A 9,142-nucleotide genomic window follows, 5' to 3' on the forward strand; every position below is an offset into this window, starting at 1 on the left:
TTCAGACAACCAACAGGCGAGTCTTAGCGCTCGAAAATAAGGAAAAAACACGGCTCCATGCCAAAAATACATACATGTTCAGGCCCCGACAGCCACAATGAACAAAAACACTGGCATTCAAAGTGCCATTACAAACGGAACTCCGGTTCTGTCCCCGCGGGTATGGACAACCTCCACGCCGGGGAAGCCCGTGGAGCGACAAGCTCTGGGCGAATCACCAGCAAACGCGGGTCGCCCCAAAGCGCATCGGCAGGTCCTCACTCCTGTCCTCGCCACACAAGCGAGGAAGAGGACAGAATGTTGCATCCTAGCTAGACAGCAACAGCCCGCCTCCCCAGCATGGCTGGAGGACGTCTCCTCCGTAGAACTGGAGGATGGTCTCCACCACCAGAAGCTGGAAGAGGAGGTGGTCGGCCGACCCGCGCGGGGGGCAGAGCACCGGCTCAGCCCGACCCCCGCCCCAGCGAGGATGATGAAGACCAGCTGGGGGCGGGGCCAAGATCACAGCCCAGCTTGCTCCTCCCCATCCAGGGGCTGGTGGTCACCGTCTTGGGTGACCCCCGGCGAGGGGGAGCAGCTGGGCTGGCTGATGAAAATCCTTGAAGCCGAACGATGGCTGAAAGGTACCAACTCCCACGGAGTTGCGTTCCTCCAACGATGAGGCGGAAAGACGACGGGTATCCCCCATCCGGGGGCTTGGAAGGTGGAAAGACACGATGCATAAGGGAGCGCGAAGACATGGTCGCCTTCCAAAGGGGGTCACCCTCCTTTTAAAGGCGACTCTCCCTACTTGCGCCCCCAACCGTCGCGGGCTGAGTCTTCTCCAACACACTCCAAGGTCCTCCCCTACATCGCGGGGGCTGGGTCCCACACGTCATGCAAGCCGGCTCAGAGCAGAAGAAGCCAAACCGCCGTGCGCGGTGCGTACAACCGCCCAGCGGTTACAAGCGACTCTCCACTTTTGCCCAGACCAACAGGCGAAAGGGGCGGGCAACCATGCAGGCGGCATGCAACCGCGCCAAGTGGGCGCACTTCTCTGACTCCCAACACGCCCAGCATGGAGGCCCAGGCCCACGCGTCATGCAACCGGCGCGCCGAATGCTTCGTGCATGCAACAGCACCGCCACTTGCGCCACTACCGCGCCTCCTCGACTGCGGAACCAATACCGCGACTCGAGGCGACCCAGCGCACGACCCAGCAGCGCCAGCCTGGCGCGGCGGTCAATGCGGCCAAAAATGGGCCGGCAGTAATGGCGGTGGCAGGCGGGCAGGAGCAGTGGCCCCGTCGTCCGCCAAGCTCACGTCCCGTCCGGGGGCAGTGAGAGAACCCTCTCTCACGGCGTGAAGACAACGCGCCCGTGATCCGTTCCTCGAACAGCTCACACACGCGCAACGGCCGCCCCGTGAACCACTCGCCTCGTCGCATTAACTCCGCGGCGGGACAGGCGGCGCCTCTGGCAGGAGGAGCAGGCGACGCTTCGCCTTCGCCATAATAACCGCGTCAAAAAAGGTACGCCGCGTCGTTCGATTTCGTATCCTTTTCCTTTTTTCCTCTTTCTCTCTCTTGCAACAGGGACCGGGAAAGGGGGATACCCCGAAAAGGATCCTTCCTCGTGAAGGAACCAGGCTCCGAGCCTCCCTACTGATCAGAGGTTCGAAGGCTGGCCCCTCGGAAGGGTTCGACAGCCGCCTCAGATCGCGTGGGCTCTACACCCACTACTGGTCAGAGGTTCGAAGGCCGGCCCCTCGGAAGGGTTCCACGGCCGCCTCAGGCTACTCGGGCTCCGCGCCCATTACTGATCAGGGGTTCAAAGGCTGGCCCCCGAAGGGTTCACAGCCGCCTCAGACGCCGAGCGAGGGGTGACCATGGGTACGTTCGATACATAACCGAGGCTCGGGATGCGCTCCCGAGGTACCCTAGGACATTTCCGAGACCAGCGGGAACGATCTTGTAACGGAATCCCATCGGAGGGAGGCATCGAGCCCTCGGACCCCGTCGCCAGGGGACCGGGTCCGACAGATCACCCGCAGGTACTTTTGGGCGTGCCTCTGGGCCCCTAGCCGACCCCCAACGAACGGGGCACGGACGTCCACTCGGATTACCCGCTTGCAGCTCACCGGAGACACCATGTTCGGCGCCCATCGAGGGCAACATGGCGCTTTCCCCCCCTCCTCCTTGCGGAAAGGCGACGCAGGGGCGTATGTAAAAAAGTCGAGTCTGTCCCTAATCGTCCTCTCACCCTGTGCAGAGGCTCGGGGGCTGCTCTCGCAAACCCGGCTCCGGCCGAACCGTTGACAGCGTCAACATACCAGCCCGAGAACTTGGGACCCGACCGTACACCCGGGCTACGGCCAGCTCGCATGAGGGACGACCAGACCAGCCGAAGCATTACGCGAGGCATTAAGACCTCGGAGGAGTGAAACCACTCCTCCGAGGCCTCGGGGGCTACACCCGGCGGGTGCGCTCGCGCGCACCCACCGGAACAAAACGCAACCGAGAAAGGCTGGTCCCCTTGCAAAAAAGTGCGACGAAAGCCTCCAAGCGAGTGCTAACACTCCCTTTGAGGCTCGGGGGCTACTGTCGGGGACCATAATTAGGGGTACCCTCAAGGCTCCTAATTCTCAGCTGGTAACCCCCATCAGCATAAAGCTGCAAAGGCCTGATGGGTGCGATTAAATCAGGGATCGGTCCATACGAGGGACTCGATCATGCCTCGCCCGAGCCTAGCCTCGGACAAGGGCAGCCGACCCCGGAGGATCTCTGTCTCGCCCGAGGCCCCCTCCAGCGGCGAACGTGTTCCTGGCTCGCTCGAGGCCCTGTCTTCGCCAAGAAGCAACCCTGACCAAATCGCCGCACCGACCGACCAAGTCGCAGGAGCGTTTAATGCAAAGGTGGCCTGATGCCTTTATCCTGACGCACGCCCCCCAGCCGACAGAGCCGAAGTGACCACCGTCACTTCGCCGCTCCACTGACCGGCCCGACTGAGAGACAGCGCCGCCTGCGCCGCTCCGACTATGGTGCCACTTGACAGAGTGAGGCTGACAGGCAGTCAGGCCCGGCCGCAGGCACCATAGAAAACTCCGCTCCGCCCGACCCAGGGCTCAGACTCGGGCTAGGCCCCGGAAGACGGCGAACTCCGCTCCGCCCGACCCAGGGCTCGGACTTGGGCTAGGCCCCGGAAGACGGCGAACTCCGCTCCGCCCGACCCAGGGCTCGGACTTGGGCTAGGCCCCGGAAGACAGCGAACTCCGCTCCGCCCGACCCAGGGCTCGGACTCGGGCTAGGCCCCGGAAGACGGCGAACTCCGCTCCGCCAGACCCAGGGCTCGGACTTGGGCTAAGCCCCGGAAGACGGCGAACTCCGCTCCGCCCGACCCAGGGCTCGGACTTGGGCTCAGCCCCAGAAGACGACGAACTCCGCTCCGCCCGACCCCAGGGCTCGGACTACGCCCTGACCTCAGCCGACGGTCTCCGCCTCGCCCGACCCGGGGGCTCAGACTCGACCTCGGCCACGGAAGATAGACTCGACCTCGGCTTCGGAGGAGCTTCCACGTCGCCCAACCTAGGGCGCAGACCAGCCACGTCAACAGGAGGCACCATCATCACCCTACCCCGAGCTGACTCGGGCCACGGGGACAAGACCGGCGTCCCATCTGGCTCGCTCCACTAGATAGGCGATGATGGCGCCACGCATACTCTGTGACGACGGCGGCTCTCAGCCCCCTTACGGAAGCAAGAGGACGTCAGCAAGGACTCAACAGCTCTAACAGCTGTCCCTCCGCCAGGCTCCATCGCTCCTCCGACGGCCACGACATCACACCAGCTGGGTGCCAAAATCTCCCCGGCTGCCACAACGGCATGTACTTAGGGCGCTAGCTCTCCCCCGCTAGACACGTAGCACTCTGCTACACCCCCCATTGTACACCTGGATCCTCTCCTTACGCCTATAAAAGGAAGGACCAGGGCCCTCTTAGAGAAGGTTGGCCGCGCGGGGACGAGGACGAGACACGCGCTCGCTTGAAGCCGCTCGCTCCCTCTCCCGCGTGGACGCTTGTAACCCCCTACTGCAAGCGCACCCGACCTGGGCGCGGGACGAACACGAAGGCCGCGGGATTCCCACCTCTCTCACGCCGGTCTCCGGCCACCTCGCTTCCCCCTTCGCGCTCGGCCTCGTGCTCGACCCATCTGGGCTGGGGCACGCGGCGACATTCACTCGTCGGCCTAGGGACCCCCCGGTCTCGAAACGCCGGCACTATGAACCTTTGGCACCTGTAGAATTGATAAACTAGAGCAAACTAGTTAGTCCAATTTATTTGTGTTGGGCAATTCAACCACCAAAATTAAATAGGAACTAGGTGTAAGTCTAATTCCCTTTCAATCTCCCCCTTTTTGGTGATTGATGCCAACACAAACCAAAGCAAATATAGAAGTGCCTAATTGAACTAGTTTGCATAATTGTAAGTGCAAAAGTTACTTGGAATTGAGCCAATAATTATTAACATAGGATATGCATGGATTGTTTCTTTTATTCTTAATATTTTGGACCACGCTTGCACCACTTGTTTTGTTTTTGCAAATTCTTTTGTAAAATCTTTTCAAAGATATTTTGCAACTAGTCAAAGGTAAATGAATAAGATTTTTGAGAAGCATTTATAAGATTTGAAAATTTCTCCCCTTGTTTCAAATGCTTTTCCTTTGACCAAACAAAACTCCCCCTCAATAAATTCTCCTCTTAGTGTTCAAGAGGGTTTTAAGATATAAATTTTGAAAATACTACTTTCTTCCCCTTTTGAACACAATAAGATACCAATTTGAAATTTTCCAATTGAAAATCATAAGTTTTAAAATTAGGGTGGTGGTGCGGTCCTTTTGCTTTGGGCTAATACTTTCTCCCCCTTTGGCATGAATCGCCAAAAACGGATACTTTGAGTGAAATATAAGCCCTTTTCTTTCTCTCCCCCTTCGGCAAACAATTGAAATATTCAATTGAAATAGAGATATGAGTGAAGATTATACCAAAGTGGAGAACTATGCGGAATACCGACAAAGAGTGGATAATACCGATGGAGTTGAGTGGAAGCGTCGTCTTTGCCGAATATTCCATTTCCCTTTCAATTCTATGACTAAGCATGAGAAAACACTTGAAAACCCATTAGTCATAGACATAAAGGAGATATGATCAAAAGGATATATCAAATTAAGCATGATCGTAGTTCTATACAACATAGATTGCTCCCCCTAAATATGTGCATGGAGAGGAAGAACACATATTTTGGCCTAAAATGCCAATTGCACATAATTAGGTTAATGAGAACATATCTATATCATACAGAATGTGAAGTGCATTGTGTCGTAGAACAAGTGTGATGCTCATGACAGTTTATGCACTTATGAAAGCATGTTGCAAACATTTTAAGCATTTACCCTTAAAGATTTCAAAGAGACTTAAGGACCATCCACCTTTGGAACAAAGGTATCTTATCCTCGTTACAAGGTTAAGCTTTAAGCTCTTTGACAATAAAACCACTTCATCTAGTTTTAACCACGATGCATAAATGCAGGAATGAAATATTTGAGAGGTTAAACTAGATATGAAGCAGGGAAATGCATGGACATGCTTTCTCTTCCTTTTATACAAGATATGTAAAGAAAGTATAGAGAAGGAAGATTTAGGTACAAGTGTAAATGATAGGAAGTAGGTTTACCCTTTTTGTACCTTTGCATAGAGACACTCTCTTCATTGTGCTTTGTCCTTAGTCTTAGATGCTCAAGGCCTATACTCAATGACAATATATGGAAATACTTTGCACAAGAGAGAGTTCTACAACTAGTGATCTTTTTCAAGTTATTGTTAGCATATATCAAATGGATCACAAGTTGCATAAATTAATTATGAATTCTCCTTTTTCCTTAGTGCATATCAAGATAGATGTCGATTGAAGTTACCAATCAAAATCAAATAGAAAGTATATGCGGCACTAAGAAGCATGATTGTTAATAGAAGTCATTCTATGATCAAACAAATAACAGATGTGATCAAGAGAACAACATACACAATAAATTATCAATTAAGCTTAGTGTAGGAGAATCCAGCAAATATGCTACTTTAGAGTGAAAGACAAGAATTTAAAAGAAGTAGCATACTTCATGAGAAACTCATTCTCATGCAAAAGACTATATTAAATTACTGAGATAAAGCAATAGTCTCAACGCAATCAAGATGTAGATAGAGGCTCCAGAGATATGCATCAAGTATTTTTAATTGAATGGATGCATTTACTTTAAAGACAAATATGGAGAAGCATTATACATCTTGATTAAGGCTCATAAGATTTGCAATAAACAACTTAAGCCTAACATTCTCATTATGAAAGAATTTAGAATACTCACAACCACACCATTGATTGTTTTGTAGATCTTACTATCCAAGTAGGTGTTGTTGTTCTTGATGTCCTCCTCTTTCATTTGAGAGTCCTCCCTTTGTAGTTGTTTCTTTTTCCTTTCAAACTTATTGAAAATACTCAAGAAATATGTTAGTAACACAAGGGAGTATATAATGAGGGATGTTTTCTTTTAGATAGGAAATAAGCACAATTCATCATCCATAAGTCACATAGACATGAAGTAAAATCCTTAACATTAGTGCATTTCATTTGAGAAATATGAGTGAGCACCTTTTAAGCCTTTTAATAATCATTGGAGATTTTACTTTATCATATTGAATTTAGTTAATCATTACTTGGAAGCAAATCAATATGATAACAAATATAGCAAAGGCATGAAATAGATTCTAATGGATAAGTGCATTGATGAGAATGAGATTGAATGCACATCTTAGTCAATTTAAATTCGATAAAGAATCTATTTCTTCACAGAGATATAATCAGAGTAAATAATCATTGATGGGAAGTATATTTGATTAAGAGGATGAGTTCCCATACCTTTGCTTTTACCTTTCTTCCTCTTGGGTGAAGAGTACCCTTTGAGGCTTGTGGCTTTGACCTTGCACTTACTTCTCTTGTAGATTTTCATAAGTAGGCTTAAGAGAAATGTTAATAGCAACACAAGCACTAGTTTCCCTTTTTGTAATCATTGGATTACTAAGGCATAGAAACTTTATAATATGAACTAGATTATTCCTTGAAGAATACTTTAACTTATGGAACAAGCATAGTAAGTTCTTTTAAGATTACGGTAATAAATCTAATTCATGACATGGAGAGCGATAAACATAGAAGAATCATATCCAATATAAGCAAGAAGCAAAACAACATAAATCATTGGATTGACTTTTCTATTTAAGTTAAATTACGCATCTCCAAAGAGAAACATATTCTCTACAAGTGAGACTACTTGGGTTATTTAAATAAAATCATTAGTCTTACTATTCTAGTTATAGAGAGAGTTTTTTATTTTTATAAGTGTCCTAAGGATTTGAATTCCTTACTGACACCTTATCCTTTTAAGAATTTGAAATATCTCTCTATATCTAGAATCATGGCAATAATAAAACAACTTAGTGAAAAACATGCCATGAGATACTTGCAACATTTTAAAGCATGTAGATTGCCATAGGATGGAAATGATGAGTATGCAATCTACCATATGAGAGGAAATTCTTCAAAGAATGGTAATATAAATTTAAAGGCATTTGAAGTGCTTCAATTTTTCTATGTGACTACACACGACACATAAGAAATGATATTCTAAAATTCTTGCACTTAAAAGATAAGTGTTACCATCCTTTGGCTTTTCTCCATGTTGTAGGCCTAGATCTTTCATACATGATATTTCTTCGTTTCCTACAACATATAATATCTTCCCCGAGATGATATGAATTCTAGACATAACAATTTGAAAAATAACCTTGGGTCAATCACGGATATAGATCATTGAAGATTGATAGCTTGAGTTATTGAGTATTAAATGGACTCTCTCAAGCACCCCAAAGCTTCATATCATCCCCTTCTCCTGCAAAGCTTGTCAAGCATATTTTGGTACCCATTGCTTGATGGGTCCATCAAGGTTAGTCAACAAAGATCTAGGAACCCAAATGTCCTTTGTGTTAGCACTAGGTAAACTCATTACCTTTCTAGCATAAGTTGCAATTTTGGGTTGCCTAGTTATATGAGAATTAATTAACAAGTTAGGAGTGGGATTGTTACCAATGGGACAATCCTTGCATTGATGTCCCTTCTTTCGGCATGTGTAGCATAGGCGTTTTTCAAGTTTTGAAGATTTCTTCTTTCCTTGTTTGTTGCTTGCTACATGGTTAGTAAAAACTTTCTTTTCTAACCCTATGCCTTTTTGTTTTAAATGGGGACAAGATCTAAGCAAGTGTCCCTTCTTGGAGCATTTAAAACAAAGTCTATCATCCTTGTTAATAATCAAGCAATTTTTAATGCAGGGACATGACCTAATCAAGTGCCCCTCTTCAAAGCATTCACTACACCTCTTAATGTGAAGTGTGGCTTGATCATTACCTTGGATGTTACCTTTTGTGGAGGCGTGGTTGAGGCTTTTGGAGGAGGTGTTGAATTTCATCTTTTGTTTCTTCCTCTTGGCAATCCTCAAATCCTTGACATTTTCTTCAAGGGATGTAGTGCATGCCACGGTTGTTCCCGTCTCAAGCTTCTTCACCATGTGATCACGGTTATCTTGAGAAGGTTGAGCAATGCACTTCCCTTTTAGTTGTGTCAAGCTCATTTTTAGCCTTTAATTTTCTTCCTTGAGCTTTTGATATGTATCGTCATTTGTTCCTGCAAGTTCTAGCTCAAAAGAAGATTTGCTTATCGACGGACAACAAGCATTAGCACATGGTAATATAGTATCAATTTGAATACATGTGCATGAGTGAGGTTGTTGGGATTTTAAGTTTTCTATCACAACCTCATGAGCAATGTTTAATATGATATGATCATCTCTAAGATTTTCATGAGAGCATAGGAGCATATCATATTTTTCTTGAAAAGCTAGATTTTCAACTTTTAGCTTTTCTACTTGGTCCTTAAGCAAGGTATTCTTATTTACTAATTGAGTGATACAATGTAAAGCATTATCTTGCTCAATTGAAATAGTTTCATACCTTTGGACCAAATCAACATGAGAGCACTTTAGCTCCTCATGTTCTTTAGTCAACTCG

The sequence above is a fragment of the Zea mays genome, chromosome 6, assembly GCF_902167145.1.
Source record: "Zea mays cultivar B73 chromosome 6, Zm-B73-REFERENCE-NAM-5.0, whole genome shotgun sequence".
In the NCBI taxonomy this organism is placed as follows: Eukaryota; Viridiplantae; Streptophyta; class Magnoliopsida; order Poales; family Poaceae; genus Zea; species Zea mays.